Source organism: Mustela putorius, unplaced genomic scaffold (assembly GCF_011764305.1).
Source record: "Mustela putorius furo isolate JIRA1106 unplaced genomic scaffold, ASM1176430v1.1 tig00000083_pilon_pilon_pilon, whole genome shotgun sequence".
NCBI lineage: Eukaryota > Metazoa > Chordata > Mammalia > Carnivora > Mustelidae > Mustela > Mustela putorius.
The window spans coordinates 45,971,719-45,990,309 of NW_025421273.1; the positions used below are offsets into that span (position 1 = coordinate 45,971,719).

The following is an 18,591-nucleotide window of genomic DNA, read 5'->3' on the forward strand; positions in this document are numbered from 1 at the left end:
CTGTGCCAGGTACTGAAACCTGATGAATGGGACACAAAAATAAAAATCAAATAGGCAAAAACCAGGTGGCCAACAAGGAACCCCGTGTTCTAGTGGTTACTCATGTTGGAAGACAGCACATTTCTCGGACTTGTATCGAGAAGGAAGCAACAAGAGATCAGGTTTCTGACAGTAAAAGATTTTAAATCTAGATTTATTGGACAACCCCTCTGGTCTTTGCACAGCATCGTGTCTGATAATGGAGGCAGCGGAAGGATGGGGTTTAAGAAAGCCTTGAGTGCTGTGATAGTGGGGATATACAAAGGTGTAGCTACTGTGGAAAAACAGGATGGCGGGCCATCAAAACTGTGAACAGAACTGGTGTAGGAGTCATCATTCTGCATCTGGATGTGTGCCTGAGAGAACTGAAAGCAGGGACTCAAACAGACCTTTGCACACGTTCAGATGTTCAGAGCAAATGGCTCACCGTAACCGGAAGGTGCAAACAATCCTAATGTCCATCGACATTGACGAACTGGCCAATGAATGGATGAATAGAATGTAGCAAACACGTACGATGGAGTACAATTCAGCCTTTGTGAGGAAGGTAATTCTGACCCTTGCTGCCACGGGGATGAACCTGGAGGATATTTTTCTAAGTGAAATGAACCAGTCGCAAGAAAACAAATACTATGGGTCTTCTCACATGAGGTACTTAGAGTCATCAAATTCATGGACCAGAAAGCAGAATGGTGACTTGCCAAGGGCTGGGAGGGAGAGAATGGGGGGTTATCATTTGCTGGTTACAGGGTTTTTGCTGGGAAAGAGGAGAAGAATTCTGGAGATGGATGGTAGTGATGGTGGCACAATTATGTGAATGTATTTAATGCCACAGAATCATACACTTAGAAATGGTTAAAAGGGTCAATTTTAGGCTGTGTGTTTTACCACGATGAAGGAAAAAAAAATCTTTAGGAAGAGCTCTGGAGATAAGTCCTTAAAACCAGGAATTCTGGGAGTAGTCATCTGCCCTTTTCTTTCTCTTGTGCATGGGCTCGTGTACAGATCTGGGGTCACGCCAGAGAAGACGTGTACAGATCTGGGGTCACACCAGAGAAGACGTGTACCGATCTGGGGTCACGCCTGAGAAGACTCGTTTTGGGCCCTGGTGGTTGCTGTCAAACTCAATTTGAGGAAATTCTCCGCCTCACAACCTATGCCCATTCACAAGAGGAAACGGCTTCCTTTTCCCTCCTGCATTTCAGCACTGTTGGAACCAGTTCTTGGCTTGTAGACCCCCAGCTCCACAGTGGAATGGTTTTCAAGGGGTGAGGAGAAGGAGTTAATCTAAGGCAGTGACCTTTTTCTGCAAAAGTGTGGAAAGGATCATTTGCTCTGGATGTGGAAGCCGAGTGCCCCTGCAGGTTGTGGCGACCCTGCTTGGGCTAAGACTCGTCAGTCGGAACACGAGCAGACTTGCGGAGGGAAGAGACAAGCTTCTGTGAAAGGTGGTGCCCTCAGCCTTCTCAGGGGCTCCAGAACCTAACCCTCTCCACCCAGGCAGTCCCTGAAACCCCAGCTTCCCAGGCCACCTGGGTTTGAGTCTCTTGAGTTTTCTCTCAGGATAAGATGTGCTTTGTGGGGCTTAGAAGGGAGGGGGTTTGCTTGGGAGGAACCAACCCCTTGAAATATCCCAGCAGGGTGGAGATTTGAATTGACTACTGGACCCATAGAAAAGGCAGGCTTCACCTGGGCTGCATTTCATGAGGCTGAGGAGGTTGGTGTAAACAGCTTCTGCTTCTGTGGGCACCAATTCTAGAACATGCCCTTGAGGACTCTGTAGTACTGAAGAGGGTTCTTGACACTAGTTTGATGTACAAGTGCTTTATACATGTTACCCTGTATAATCCTCCTAACTTTATGAGGTATCTGTGCCATTGTAGAGATGAGGAAGATGAGGCCCAGAGAGGTTTAGTAGCTTGCTGGAGGTAACCCAGCCTATAAGGAGTAGAGCTAGGCAACCTGTGTTAAATCTATTTCTAGCTCTGTCTGTCCAAGACCTGCAAACAGTGTTGCCCTCTGACATGTCTCTAAGCCTTCCAAAAGCAACCACAGCTTGAGCTCTGAAGACTCCCTCATTCTAAGTCTTCCTTCTGAGAAGAGAGGGACCAGCACGTTCTAAATTCGGTCAGCCTTTGGAGGAGCATACACCCAAGTTTCTTGGAGTCAGTAGGTCATATCTACAGGGATCTGTGGTGTGGAGACAGGCACAAACCTGAAACCTGAAACCCCAGATGGCAAAGACATGATGAATGCCCTTAGAGAGACTGTTTGCTCAAAGGGATGCCTCATTTTTTTTTTTCCCCAGGGGTGGAATGATCTGGTGCAGAGAACCAAATTTTAGAGACAGAGGTCCAGCTGTGTGACCTGGGGTAAGTCGCTTTATCTCTCCAAGTCTAGTTTCCTTACTGCAAAAGGGAACCACTGCCTCCTTCACTTAGGGTGTTTATATGGAATGAATGAGGCAATATAGGGCTGGCAGGGTGATCAGTCGACGGGAAGAGGTGATATTCTTAGAGGATGTCCAGGATGGACGTTGGGAATCTGGCGGTGTGCTCTGGGATAGGAACCTCCCCGTAAGAGCGGAAGATGTGTTTCCTAGCTGGGGGATGGAGTTGAAAGGTCAGGGACTTGGAAGCTGATCCCTTCCGGGTTCAGCTCCTAGCTCTGTGGCCTGCCAGCTCTGTGACCTTGGAAAACCCACCCAAGCTTTCTAAATTCAGTTTTCTCATTAATACAGTTGGCATATTGATAAACATCTTTGGGACTGTCAGTTTTCATAAAATAATAAATGCAGATGGTGTTAAAAAATGCTAATTGTCCCCTACCCTATAGTTATAGCTTCGTCTGTAAAATAGAGTTGATAATATCCATTTCTCAAAGTTTATAGCAGAAAAACACCTATCCCCATGTTTATTGCCCCATAACAGTTCTTTTTAGCCATAAACCTTGTCAAATCACCATAACAGCAGAAGGAGGGAGGGAATCATGGTGACTGGACCTCATTGGGGAGGCATTCTGCAGCCAAACAAGGGGGAACAAGTTTCAATTTTTCTTCTATCAGCGTCATTCCAGTGTGTCATTGGCATTTGCCTAAACCCTGTATTGGGATTTGGGGACCGGGATTTGGGGGAGTACAGAGCTGAGGAAGTCTTTATTCTCTTCTCTCCCATCTTTCTCCCTGTAAAATCATGTCTTGACATCATCCTCCAGTTTGACTCAACAGTGGGGCACTTCCATTCCAATAACACAGGGAACTCTAGTGGGTCCACGAATGGGCTTTAAATGGGGTACACGGACCCCTGGAACTATTTTACATTTCTTCCGTTAGGGACCAGAACATTCATGAAACTCTGCAATCCCCAACACCCCTCAAATGTTAGGAAACTCTGATCGGAGAGAAGATGGATGCAGAAATACTACCACAATTGGGAACTAAACACAATCTATTTCCATGAAGGGAAGGGAGGCAGATTTCATTGGAACTTTTCCAACTCTCTTTAACACAGAAGTTGCAGCAGTAAAAAAGATCTAAATCTTTTGTGCAGTTTCTTTCTCCCCAGTTATTTATTTTTGCTCTCCGGGGAGGAAGTCCAGTGTCTTTTGCCCAGTGGACCCCCTTCCCTGGATCTGCCCACAGTTAAACTCACCTTTTCTACAAGGTCTTTGTTCTTGAAACACTTACCTCGGTGATGAATGTTGTCTTGAAAAGTCCACAGCCGAACAGAAGCACCCCTGGACTCTGAGTTCTTGAGGTCTTTCTGTCTCTGGGAAATGGGTACCGGTTAGTGGCTCTGGGTGGCTATTAACTTCCCTGTGAACTACTGCAAATGCCTTGCCCAATAAGCCTGATCTCTAGATGCCAGCAATCTAGTTGCGTCACTTAGACTTTTCTTCTAAGTCAGCTTCTCAAGGGTCCTAATTCGTGGCTTTTAAAGTCATTTGGCCCAAAACAAGCATCACAGACTGATTGGCCCTGTTTGGCATTTGCTCCCCATAAATCTGGTCCAGCTTAGGTGAACCTCGACTTGGACTAGAAGGAGAATTTGTTTAGCTATGCTGGGCTGTAGGCACTAAATTGGGCCATATTGTCACTTCTCTTTGGTAACATAAACAAGCACACAGACTGCTCAGCTCTTGTCAGTGACTGTAATCGGTCAAGTCTGCTTGCTGAGCTATAACTCAGAAGGAAAAAGTCTGATAACTTAGTCTGAGTTTCACCTTCCATGAGCCATCAGTTCATACATCACCCGTGACATAAAAAGGGCTTCATTCCCACTGAGTGAGCCCCAGAAGGGTTTTCCTGGTGTTAAGTTCTTAAAAATAGCATCTGTGCTTAGGACATTATTCTCCAAAATTTTACACAAGTGCCAATGATTCTACTAAATCAGCCTCCCAGCCTAATTCCTCGGGGCTCCTTCTGTTTATTTAGGCCGGAGTGAATATTGAGGAAAGTCATATTTTGCAGGTCAATATTTTAGTGCTCGATCCAGCCTACAAGATGTTCTACATCTTGAACACTGGTCAACAGGGGCTCTGAGGATCTAGGTTCACCTGCTGGTCATTTAGAGCAATGATCACTCAACACGTATTTTACTGAACATCTATTCTGTGCCAAGGACAAGCGCCGACACAGGGACAAAAAGAAAGAAAAGGACCAGCGAGTCTCTGGGTCTTCGGCAACTCATATTCGTATGGAAACAATAAACCAAGTACCAAAATAATTACCAATAAATCGTAGGACTGTGAAGGAACTTGCTAGGAGGATGTAAATAAAGAATAATGAAGACGAGGTTCATCAGGGAAGGTGTCTCTGAGACAAGACGTTCCAGCTGACCCTGCAGGGTGAGCAGGGACCCGCTGGGCTAGAGGGAGAAGGGAGCCAGCAATGGACTCTTCCCTCAGCTCAGTATTGCGGGACCATCACCCCAGAGGGCTTCCTGCTAGAAACCTGAATTTCTGTCTCGACGAAAATATTGCTTGAAACCAGCTAGTTGTGATGTTTGGAGACTCAAAACATTATCCTGTGGAATGGAGCAGGTTTTAAGAGAAGAATCCCCTTCCACAGACCCTCTTGCTGGAGCCTGGGGGTTGGTGAGCCCGTGGGGAGAGCGACCCTCGATCACCCCCCTGCCTGGTTTACCGCAGTCCTGGGAGAACACCAAGGACGAGCTCTGGTGATCCACAGGCTCCCAGGGGAGCAATTCCTTCCCGGTTATAAATTAGTCACGGGGCAGGGTGGGGGGAGTTGGTTTTCCTTCTCGAGGTCAGGCGTGCTCGTTAGCACCATGATTCCCAACTTAGGCAGAACCAACCGGGACGTCCCAATGTCATTTGTCAGAGTTCATGATTACCTCATCCTCTGAAAGTGCTAGGAGGCTTGTGTTTGTTTGGAACATTTCACTGGTTATAAAATTCATTTCACTTGGAGGAGTTTTGAGAAATTGATGAAACCCCAGGTGTTGCAAAACCACTGCTAGGAATTGAATAATGTAATGATCCGTTCGGGACTCTAATAGGAAGAAGAATAGCTAGTTTCTTAAGATGCTTGCGCAGCTCAGGAATAGAGGCGATCACATGATCTGAAATGAGGTAAATGTGGAAGAAAAAAAATAAGTGCACAACAGTGGGTGATGTGTCTTAGCTTTGAGAAGTGCTGACAGTTCCTGGAATTGCAACGCCACCCGCAGAGAAATCCCGGAGCTGCTGCTCTCCTCTGACGGCCACGGTGACTCGGGACCCCATTCCTCGTTCCATGGCCCTGGAGACTCTCCCACTCCTTCGTGAAACCCATCACAACATGCCCTGAGAGGTGCCCAGTGAAATTTTTCACTTACTCACTGATACGGGTTGAATTGCAGTCCCTAAATGCATTGAAGTCCTAATTCTCAGTGCCTGTGAATGTGACCTTATTTGGAAAACGGGATTTTTTGCAAATGATCGATCCACATAAGACCATGAGGCTAGGCCCCAATCCAATGTGCCTTTATCCTTATGAAGAGGGGACATTTGGACAGAGAGACATGCACAGAGTGATCACATTGTGTGGACAGGGGAGAATGCCACCCATAAGCCAAGGAACCCCTGAGGCCACCAGAAGCTGAGTGATGGGCTTTAAGGAGGGGACTTGATGTAGTAATGAGCACTGGGTGTTATATGCAACTGATGAGCCACTAAATTCTACCCCTGAAATGAATGATACACTATATGTAAACTCAGGTGAATTTAAATACAAATATAAAAATAAGTAAATAAGAGTGATATTGCAATGGGGGGGAGGGGAAGAAGCTGGGTGAGAGGCCTGGGGCAGACTCTCCCGCACAGACTCAGAAGGAGCCAACATGGCCGATGCCTTGATTTCGGACTTTCAGCTTCCGGAACTCTACAACAACACATGGCTGTCGGTTAAGCCACCCAGCATTGCGTTGCTTTGGGCCTGGGAAACTAACTAATAGACTCAGCATGGGTTTTCTCAATGAATACAATATAAATGCACACATGATACAAGAAACTGCTCAGACCCTTTGGCTTCTGAGGGGCCCAGAACTCAAAAGTCTTTGTCATTCCTGCCATCATTGTCATTGTCACTGTTTATTCTGAGCCAAGCCCTGTATTAAATGTTTTATTTCCAGTATTTAAGTTATTCCTAAAAAGGGTTAGTATCAATATGTCCATTTTACAGGTGGGTAAGCTGAGATGACCTATTTGATCAAGGATGGGACTTGGGTCTTTACTACAGAGAAGGGACCAGGACCCAGTTTAGGAGCCTCTGAAGGACTGGGAGTAGTTATTCATATTAAAATACACTTCCTTATGGGTAGAGGAGTCTTTGTGGAGTGGCCTAGGAATCTATCCGCCAAAGACAAGATCATATTTTTGGGAAAATATGTTCTGGGTTTTGTATATTTGTCTTGCTAATGAATCTTTGAAATGTGTTCCTTAGTTAGTTGTTTACAGGTCACCCAAATCACTAAATTGAAATATTGCTTTACTTACAATGACTGTTCAGAAGTTTAAAAAAAATGCAGAAGTGTGCTATGTTTTTTTGCTAAATAATGTCAGAAGATTTAAAATATATCTTTTCCTGCTGGATGAAGCAAGTGTTGATGGGCTATTTGATAACGGATTAGCAGGATGGGGGGCGGGTGAGGAGATATGCCTTCTGTTTCAGCACAGGTGCTTACTTTTACAAATTAAAAATAGGGATGATGAGAAAGAAATGCCCCAAAAATCAAATCACCAGCCTTTTGGGACTGATGAAGATGGCCCTCTCCATTCCTTTATCTCTCCATGAACATTTGATTCAAAATAAGGAGCATAATCATTATACTTAAATATACAGAATTTGTTTTTTCTAACTTAAAACACCCATATATGGAATTACTGCAGAAAATTATAATCACAAGATTGGCATATACTATGATCAGTTATAAAAGTTATCTAATAGGTAATCAAGAGAGATTATTTTCTAGTTGTCCTGGTCAACACATTTTCTGTGGTCCTGTATTATTCAGATCTCAGTCACATACAAGTGTAAGACGCTTATGTCAAACTGACTTAAAAGGGGGATGGAAGGAGATTAATCAAGTCACCTAACTGAAAAGTCTAGTGCAATTTCTTTTTTTTTCTTTTAAAGATTTTATTTATTTATTTGACACAGAGAGACTGATCACAAGTAGGCAGAGAGGCAGGCAGAGGGAGAGCGGGAATCAGGCTCCCTGCTCAGCAGAGAGCCCAATGCGGGGTTTGATCCCAGGACCCCGAGATCATGACCTGAGTCAAAGGCAGAGGCTTAACACACTGAGCCACCCAGGCACCCCTCTAGTACAACTTCTATTACTTAGTAAGCATAGATTTGTGGGCCTAGAACATGACCATTCTCACCCATTGCTAATAAATATGTGGTGTGAATGTAAATCTAAATTTCATAGTTCTTTGTAGATTACTTTTGGATTGTAACAGTTTGAAGTCAGCCAATGTCAGCAGGAGAATGGCAGCATGAAGATACACTGTTCACATTGTGTACCTTTTTTTTTTTTTTTATTACCACTACTGTGTTGGTTGCTTTTGAATGCCAAGAGAGACATTTTTAAATTTGAAAAATTTAAAATTTGCTCATCATGTTTATTTTATCTCTAGATGTTAGGAAGAATGGAAAATGGACACAAGGTTAAATGAATCACTCTAAGTCTTCCAAATAAAATATCCATGATATCCCCAGATAGTACTTGACCTTCATCACAGGCCTGAAAATGGCCAGCTTTGATGGAGTTGCATTTGGATTGCCCTGTTCTTTGGAGTTATTTATCTGGCATGTTGGACTCTGGTGAATAAGGGAAGGTTTTTTTCTGTCCTACCTCTTAGACTCCTGAATGTCCCATTAAGGTGATATGTGTGTCCCTAGGTTCCATGCTCTGGAATAAAAGATGGGGAGGTATGAGTTTAATAGGCAGTCTTGTTGTTTGATGGCAGATAAATGCCTTTGTCAGGTAAAGATATTTTTCTTGTTTTAGAATCATGGAACTTGAGAGAGCCAAATTCTACAGACTCCATGTGGCAAATATTTTGGTCAGGGCTGATGAAAACGTCACTGGTTGGTTAGGACAGCGAGCTGCCACAGAAGGAACACAGGAATAACAATCTGGGCTTTAGTTCCCATTCTGACATCATCTTGGAGGCTTTTCTGGAAGGATGGTGATGCTGTTCACCAGAGCAGAAGGTACAGGAGGAGGAACTGGGGGAGTAAGAAGTCCCACATCCAAACTTCCATCTCATTTCTATTTTGGGTTAGCGTTGTGTTTCTGGATTGTCACAGCACTAAGAGAGTTTTTCAGTCCCTTCAGAAGTGGTAGGAATAAGACTCTCCCGCTCTCATATTGTGCTCAGTCTGGTGGTAACCAGAGGAGAGCTGCCGGGGCCCCTAAGTGTTACTACTCCCTCAATAATTACACTCCCACAGACAATTACTCTGCGGCAAATGCCCATTCGTGGGTGGTTGTGGTGGGTTTCATTATCACCTTTTTCAGAGGCCTCCAATCAATGAGGCTGTGACATCCTGAGTGAGGTTTTCAGGGCAGAGACCACATATATGCTCTAAGAATCAGGTCTCCGTGGGGCTGAGATCAGTTCATTGCTTTGTATCTTCCCGGTCATGAGGACAGGGATTGAGAATCTGAATTCATTTTCCACCAGGAAGCTCAACAATGCTTAGGAAATCTGTGTAGACACACGTATGTGTGTTAAGAAAAAACACTGCCCATCTTCATTCACCATCTAGCATCCAAGTCTCCAGTGAAAATGGCCAAATCGTAAGAGATAATTCCCAAATCCACCATTGGGGCCACCCTTGGCCCACAGTCCAGCAAAAATACCCTCTTGCATTTGTTTTCAGCCTCAGAAATTCCTCAAATTTAGCAAACATAGATTCTGATGAGAAGGGTGAGTGGACTCCTACAGGAGAAGAGGGGCACATCCCACGCAGGGTGGTTTTCCAGGGTTTCTCATCCGACCGTCTACTCGCTTGCTCCGGCTGAGCTCATCCTATAGCATTTTGTGGAGTTGACAGTGACAATGATGTCATGAAAGGTTAGGCTGGACGGATGGAGTGAAGACAGAGACGTCAGTCTTCTACAGGACACAAGGAGTTAATGAGAGGCATATGCAAAGACCAGGAATGTCGCTTCTCCCTGTAAAGTTTGCACAAATCTCTCTTATTTCTTCGCTCTAGACCATTGAGTATGATGGTGACGAGGGCTGTAACCCGTGTGTGGGTTTGTTGCTGTTGTTCTTTTTTCTATTCTTGTTTCAGGATCCTATTACATTTCTAAAGGTGCTCAGTAATCAAAGCACCAGTGTGGCAGAAGAACACAGTCGCAATCCCATTTACAGACAGAAGCCAGGAGTTTGAGCCCTAACTGCCCCGTATTCGCTATGTGACTTAGAGCAAGTGATTTAACCGTGCCCCCAAAGGAGGGTGATAGTTTCTAACAACCCAAGGGTTGGTTTTATCAAATAAGGTGGTAGGTGAGAAAGGGCTTTGTAAAATGGAAAGCACTCAATGGACTTGCTACTACAGGTTTGATTCAGTGGGGAAATGATTCTATACGCTCAACTCCCATTGGCTTTCTTCACCCTCTTTTAGGATAACTTCTAGGAGCCCCAGCAGGGTGTGCCCCAGCATAGAAATAATCTCATCATTGCCTACCATAGACACAGTAGGGAAGCACTCGGGCACTCGAGAACACATTTGTAGTAACGTTTCTGGGCTTTCTATCAAGTTGAGAACTCAACCTCAAAAGGCCTATGCTTGACCAAACTATTTTTTTCTCACTTTTCCCAGTACCTAAAAAGGATCATATAGTCCTAATTAGGCCTAGAGAGGCCCACAAAAGTAATGTGTTTCCAAGAGCTTTGGATTTATGAACTAAAAACTGTAGGCTACTGTGTATTTTAATATATGCAGAGAGACAATTAAGATAACTTTAGTTACGGTTTTCGAAAACAGTCTGGGCAGCATTCCGCTGAGCATATAGCCACTCTCTGTCAAAAACAAAACTGGAATGACATTTTTGGAATCCACTCACTCTGTTAAAAGCAAGCAACCATCTGAAAACACTCAATGAATTGGAATAAAGTTGTATAAAGTTTTGTGACCCTCAGGAGGGGAACAAAAATTTGGACGAAAGTTCGGCTGCTAAACTGCGGGACCAGACAATCCACAAAGAAGGGAGTTAAATGGCCTGCGATGTGTGAAAGACTGTTCACCCTCACTGAACAGAGGCATGTCGGTTGAAACTACAACAAAATGCCTTTAACAGAGAAAAAAATCAATTCCAGTATTCAGTGGCCGCCAGGTTCTGTAAAAACGGGCACTTTTGTATCCTGTGGGTGGGGATGTAAATCAGTACCATCTTTTTGGATTGCAGTTTGGCAAAATCGAAGTGAAACTCTTAACTTCCTAACTCTGCTTCGAGAAATTTGTTCTCAGAAATTTATAGATTGAAAAGAATTATGAATGAAGGTGTTCACCGTAGTCGTATTCAGAATAAGGAAATTGGAGAAACCTACACTGAGAAAAACAAGGATCTAATAATAGGGGAATGGTTAAGTTTCACAGGGGTAGAACCATCTGCTTGGGACTGCATGGAAACCCTAGCCCCAGTAGGATGGTATTAGATGGGGATTTGGGGAGGTGATTAGGTCAAGACAATGGAGTTCCCTTTGATGGGATTAGTGCCCTTACTAGAGAGGAAGACAATTATCTCCATTTCTCTCTTTCTCTCTGTACCTCTTGAAGATACAAGGTGAAGACATCAGTCTGGAAACCAGGAAGAAGACCTTCACCAGAATCCAGCCATATTGGGATCTTGACCTTGGAATTCCAAACTCCAGAACTGTGAGAAATACACGTTTGTTGTTTAAGCCACCCAGTCTATGATAATCTGTTAGAGCAGCCCAAAGAGACTAAGAGACCATGCACACATTAAATGTTACGCAGTCTTTAAATTTTATGATTTTGACATTTACCTGATAACATGGGGAATAGTCTTTGATAATCTTCATTATGATACAGAAGAGTTGAAAACCGCATGCAGGGTATAATGCCTATCTGGGAGCTCTGTGTGTAAAAGGAAGAGTAAAAGAGGATAAAATAAAACATTAACAAGAGTTTCCACTGTTAGAGGAGGAGATGCCTGGCTTCTATATTTTCTCTTTATATATTTTTCTATTTTTGAAATTATATATTTTTATTTCTATTTTTAATATATATATAATTTATGTATTTTATAGATTTTAAATATATTTTATATATGTTCTATATATTTTTAAAATTTTATATATTTTTAAATTAATAATTCATCTAATTGTTTATTTTCATGATCAATTGAATTGTTATTTTTATAATCAATAAAAGGATGATATTAAATAGAGTAAATATTTGGTGTCCTTTCAAAACTGCTAGCTGAGCTAGCTTGAACTAAATATGGAGGCCCCACCTGCCCAGCAAGGAAGGTCAGCTTGATCTCTGCCTGTTTCTCTGAGAAGAATTCCAGCTGGAGCAGGAGACATGCCATCAGAGTGAACACACAGAACTTTCTGTTCTGTCAGCCATCAGAATCCCACTGAGTAAGTCCAACAAGAATTAGAAAGGAAGAGTGTGACAAAAAAAAAACCCTTATAATTTTTTTCTTTTTCAGGTTTCTCCCCACTTGCCTTTCACTGTCAATTCTGTTAACTTTTATCTTTACATTCTGCCCAATTGGTATTCTGAAGATGACGATAAAGAGAGTTAGGCATTTAGAACTTTCTTGACAAAGTTAATTAAAATGGCCGGAGAAAGACATGACCGAGATTTCTTTTTATCTAAGATGGAGATGAAAAACCCATCTGTTTCCAGAGTTTAATTGCACATTTGTGAGCCTATTGTTTCTGGCTTTGCTAACAAAAAAAAAAAAAAAAAAAAAAAAAAGCTTTCTCCTTTAGACCAAGTAGAAAATGACTCAAATCTTATCCAGTTCCCCCAGAAAATAGGCTGGAAATCACAGTGCAGAATCAAGAAGAAGATAGCTGGTTGGCAGTGGTGTTGGACATTTCCTGTTTGTCCCTCTTTATGCACGTTGCAGCCCTCACCCTGTTCTTTGTCCAGGAGGACTGGCCTTTCTGGACAGCATGGCATTCTTTGGTCCATGCCCTGGGAGTTCCAGTTGGGTTTGGCCAATGGAAGGCACAGGCAGGAGAAAGGAAAGACCTTGAAGTATTTCTTCCCCTGGCTTGCAGCCCCTTCTGACAACGACAGCTCTCTTTTGAGTTCCGATGACTAATTTCTTGGTCTCCACTCTAAGAAGTTTTCCTGTTGGGATTTCCTGTTGGGTCTAGCCCATGGGTGTTTTACCATCACTTGTTGGTTTCCCTTAAACCTGCCTGAGCATTTGTGAACAGTGCCTTCATCCAGCTCTCTTTTATCTCCTTCTCTGAATTTGCCATCTCTTTCCTGCCAAGATACTGAGCTTTAAATTCTCTTCTGAGACATTGCAGCTTCATTCCGTATTAGGACTCTCCATGAGAATATTCTTTTTATTTTTAAAGATTTTAATTATTCATTATTTACTTATTTACATATTTATTTGAGAGAGAGTGGGAGGGAGAGGAAGAAAGAATCTAAAGAAGATTCTGCACCAAGCACAGAGCCTGATGTGGGGCTTGATCCCATGACCATGAGATCACAACCTGAGCCAAGACCAAGAGTCAGAGGCTTAACGAGCTTAGCCACCCAAGTGCACCTCCATGAAAATATTCAGATAGCACATTTGAGAAGCCCGCTTTTCATTATTTTATGTGGTTAGTAGAAGAGTTTGTGAACATCTCACAGTGACAATGGTGGGCCTCAAGCCTTCTGGATTTATAGTAATGGATCTTAGCAACTGGGTTTCACAAAACACTCTTGAATCAAAACAGAGGTATGTCGGAGTAATTTATTAGTAATAATGAAGAACTGAGTTTTGTGCAATTTTAAACAATAAGAGTAGACATATTGTTTTTAAAACTGCACCATTTTTACTCAAAGACATTCTCGTATGCTTTCTTAAGGCACAGGGAAAGGAAAGAGAAAGTGCCAGCAAATGTACCTGACATTGCCTGTATCCTTACCTATTATATACCAGTCCATAGAAATGACCCTGGGAATATGCCTCTTATCTTACATGTAGGGGTAGAAAAAAGATAGGAAACTATTGTTGGATCACATAGCCATTCATTAAGGAATTCCTTTGACTCAATCGCTCTACTGTTTGTCATCCAACTTTTTCATTTTGTGTTGTATAATGCCACTAATATTTTAATTAATATTCACCAATAAGTGCCTAGATGCATTATCTTATTTAATCCTTATACTTATTCACATCTTACCAAGAGTTCATCAATGGACTGAAGGGGAGATGGGCTTTGAAGCGCATGCCTTACCTTGACCAAGGAGCTCCGATTTGGGTCTCTTGGGGCAAAGGTGAGCTGGGTGAAACAGAGCACTCCTTCCTGCCGAGGCTGTGACTAATAGAACTCAAATGGTGAATAGGACAAAAAGTTCAAATCTGTTTGGTCAGTTTCATTCAATTAAATTGCTAGATCTGGCAGATACTGAGATGAATGAAATACGGTTCTAGACCCCAGGAATCTGAAGCCTAGTCAGTAGACAGAGATAAAAACAAATGAGAAAGCTGTAATAAAATGTGATTCAAATGATAATAGAAGTGTGCTTAAAATTTAGTAGGAAAACAGACAAGGGAGCAATTATATGTTTGGGATGTAGAGGAGTGTCACAAAAAATTATGTACCGAAGGTGACAGTTCAGCTTGACCTTGAAGGGTGTGTAGGAGTTCAGCAGTGAGACTGGTAGAGAAAGGTGAAAGGGCTCAGCAGCGGTCTTCCTTCTCATTCCTGCCAAAGGGTCAGAGTCTCCAATTGCCTTAGGTCTCCAGTTGTTTTTCAACATTGGATTTCCTATGCCTTGCCTAGATTTCTCACTCAGTCCTCTTTGGGGCTAAGGAATTAAAGTACCACGGGAAGAGAAACTTTGGGAGAAAGGAGAGCTGGCTGGTCTGGAGTAAATTCTAGCCATTGATCTTGGTCTCAGCAGGGACCATGCACCAACCTGAGAAAACCGTTTAGAGACCCCCATGTCTGAAATCTGACAGAAATGGACAGTGTGAGATGTGAACCACAATCCACAGGGCCTGCCTTTCACTTTGTTTTACAGATACTCTTGGAGACCACTATCTACCAGAGATTCCCATGGCCACATGGAGTTTGGATCAGGAAAGTATTAGGGAAATATTAAGAAAGAAGAATTTATAGAAAGGATTTATCAACTCAATACTATTACTCATAAGTATACTGTATTATATCAGACCCAGAAGAGGAAAGAGGATTTAGAAGATTGTCCAAGATGTCATGAAAATTGATAGAGTTTACTTGACTGAGAAAAGCAGACGAGTTAAATCCAGTTTTAGATTTTTAAATATATGAGAGCCCTGCAACTCTTATCTTTGCCCCCAGACAGATGTGAATTCTTTCTTGCTAAGACCCAAAGACCTTATTCACCACTGTCTTATGTCATCTTGTCTTAAAACCTAGACCTACTATTGTTTCTTATTCTCCCAACATGGCCGATGGACATACCCTCAAGTCCAGGGAAGGGAGACTAGTGGACTGGTGAAGGGAAATGAAAAGAAGATGGGAAAGAAGAATATGTTACTCTTTATTTAGAACCCCAAATCAAGGGCCTGGATATCTTGGCTTCAGAAAGTAACAGGATAACAACAAAAAAAGATATAACACTAAGACATAAATGTGCAGATTTTATAAGGAGAAAAACAACTTTAAAACACTCTTGAAAGACATAAAAATAAACTTGAACAAGTGGAAAGAAATCCCTGTTTTGGGATAGGATGACCCAGTATCCTAAGTGTCAGATACCAGGTCTTCTAAGTTAATGGCACTCCCAAACAAAATACCAGTAAAGCCTTTTTCTGGAAGCAAGTTGCAAATTGATTGTAAAGCTCATACAGAAAAACCAAACAAGACGTGCAAGAATAGTGGGGAAAACTTTGAGGGAGAAGAGCTACCTACCAGATACTACAATGTACTTTATTATAAAGCCTCTGAAATTAAAATAGCGTGACACTGGCACATGGGTAGAAAACGAGACTACTGGAATAGGACAGAAAGTCAAGGAATTGACCCAAATATATGTGGAAATATAACACATGATAAAGATAGTATTTCCAATGACTATGGCAAAAAAGGACTTTTAAAAAAAATTTTTTATTTTTTATAAACATATATTTTTATCCCCAGGGGTATAGGTCTGTGAATCACCAGGTTTACACACTTCACAGCACTCACCAAAGCACATACCCTCCCCAATGTCCATAATACCACCCCCTTCTCTCAAGCCCCCTCCCCCCAGCAACCCTCAGTTTGTTTTGTGAGATTAAGAGTCACTTATGGTTTGTCTCCCTCCCAATGCCATCTTGTTTCATTGATTCTTCTAAGTGGTGATGCAACATGGGGGCTTAAATGGGTAGAAAAAAGGACTTTTTAATAGCCATCGTGAAGACCACAGGTTAGGCGTATACAAAAATAAACTCCAGATGGATCAAGAATGATCTCCCCCACCCCCCAGTTTCCGGAGAAAATATGACTCTCTTTCTCTATATTGTAGGTGTGAAGAGATCTTTTCTAAATACAACTTAAAATTCAGATGCAATGAAGGAAAAGACTGATAATTCAAGCTGCCTGGGAATATAATATCCTTGAATGGTAAAATTAAAAAAAAAAAGTCATGACAAAGTCATAAGATAATTGGGAGAAAACATTGGGAGCATAAACACAGTTAAAGGGCCAGTCCTCTTAATATATGAAAAGTTACCAGATGTGGGAGGTGAGAATGCTTCTCCAGCCTTTTCCTGGCTTACTGGGGAGTCTTCAACTTGGGTTTTCTGTAGAGGACCCAGTAATGAGCTTGCTGTTGGGTTAATCTGATTTAACATTTCATGGTCACTTTGTTGTTATTTTTTACTAACTTGTACTTCCCCTCCCTGGGACCTGCTTGATTTATAATTGCTTTCTCGGATCACATTCTGCGCTGGGCTCTGCACCTGGTGTTTTTCCCAGGCCAGCAGTGATGACTGGTTTGCTGGGCTCTTGTTTCGCTGAAGGTTCCTAGTGAGATCCGCCCCCGTGTGGGCGGTAGGAGGCTCCGGGAAGGGCGTTGGATTGAGGGGCTCCTTTGGCAGAGATGAATACCCTCCAAACTGTACTTAGTTTACAGTCTTGGGGATTTCCAGGTGTTATTAGACAAGGGGGGCCCTTCTTGTGTCCCAACAGAAATGGATATGTTTTCAAAGGCAGGGAGCAAAATAAATAAGTTAGGTTATAGATGTCTAAATCAAATCTTCATTTCCATTGTTGTTACTTGAGTAACCATAGTTGAATGCACACAGACTAAATTTCATTGTCATTGAGGTAATTAAAGTGTCACGGTTGGACAGCAGGAAGATAATCGTGTTCTAGGAATGAGAATGTTCTGGAAAACTAAAGGAAGGGTGCCCAAACTGCCCCACCCCACCCACTCATGATGCCCCAGAGTGACTTCAACCAGAGACTGATGTTCACATCAGGACAGACAAATGCATTTCCTGGAAGTGTAGACTTGAAGATTGTTGGTCGGATTCTGAGCTAGACCCACAGTGACCTTCTAATAGGATGACTATTAGTAGAAGGTTTTGTTTGTTTTGCTTTGTTTTGTTTTTTTAGAGAGGGTGGAGGATGGGGCTTGGGGCAGGTCAGAGGGAGAGTGAGAGAGAAAATCTTAGGTAGGCTCCATGCCCATCGGGGAGCTCCAGGTGGGGCTCCATCTCTCAGCTCTGAGATCATAACTTGAGCCAAAATCAAGAGTTGGATGCTTAACTGGCTGAGCCACCCAGGCGCCCCAAGGGCTTTCTGTTTTTGAGAGCATTTCCACATCATTGATATTCATGTGGCAGGGGAAGATATTACTGTCCCCATTTTGCAGGGGGGTATTGCTGAGGCTGAGAAAGGCTAAGAGGTGTGAAGAGACAGCCTAATGGATAACTCTGAATTAAGAACAGGGCACCTGAGATGGATTCCAACTTGGCCATTCACCGCCTGTGGTGTCCTGAGCTGCTCAATCATACGGTTTCTGAGCCTCTACTCCAGCTTCAATTAAATGAGAGGTTTGCACAAGATGGTCCTTGAGGGCCTTCCTGGGGTAACTGTTGCAGGATTTTATCACTTGCCTGACCTCACCAGGAGCTGGTTAGTGGATGCGAAACAGTGTAAAATACCCCTGAGCTTCAAAGTTCCCCCCTTGCCTCTGCCCCACACAGTGCAGAACCAAGAACCCACTTGGGATGGGGGTAAGCTTTCTCCTTCTGCAGACTACAGATGGAATGCTTAAGTGCTCCTGTGTGACTGCAGAAAATTTTAAAGTTTATTTTATTTTCTTGTAATTTTTTCAATTCCTCCTATATTTTTTATTAATATTTTCCAGCTTCATTGTGCTCACTTCAGCAGTGCATATACTGAAATTGGACTGATAAGGAGAAGGTTAGCCTGGCCCCTGTTCAAGGTTCACATGCAAACATTTTCTGGCTTTATTGAAGTTTAATTTGCATACCATAAAATCCATCCGTTGTAAGCATATAATTCAAAGCTTCCTGGTAAATTTATGAGCTTGTGCAACCATCACGATAATCCAGGTTTGGAACTTCTCTTTTATCTTAAAACATTCCTTTGTGCTCACTTACATCAGTCTCCACTGCCTTCTCCAGGCCCCAGGCAACCCCTGCTATGCCTTCTCTATCTATAAATTTGCCTTTTCTGGACAGTTCACATAAATAGAATCGTGCCCTATGTAGCCTTTTCCATTTGGCTTGTTTAACTTAGCATCATGTTTTTAAGGTTCATCTACGTTGTAGGACTTGTCCATATTTCATTCCTTTTTAATGGCTGAATAATATTCCATGGCATGGGTAT

At 42.6% G+C, this 18,591-nt stretch overlaps 1 non-coding gene across 1 annotated transcript; it reads left to right on the forward strand.

Moving 5' to 3' along the window:
* Positions 1-18,113: 18,113 nt before the first annotated feature.
* LOC123391257 lies at positions 18,114-18,221 on the forward strand. The gene has a single exon (XR_006605886.1). It is a non-coding gene; the product is annotated as a U6 spliceosomal RNA (small nuclear RNA).
* The last annotated feature ends 370 nt before the right edge of the window (positions 18,222-18,591 follow it).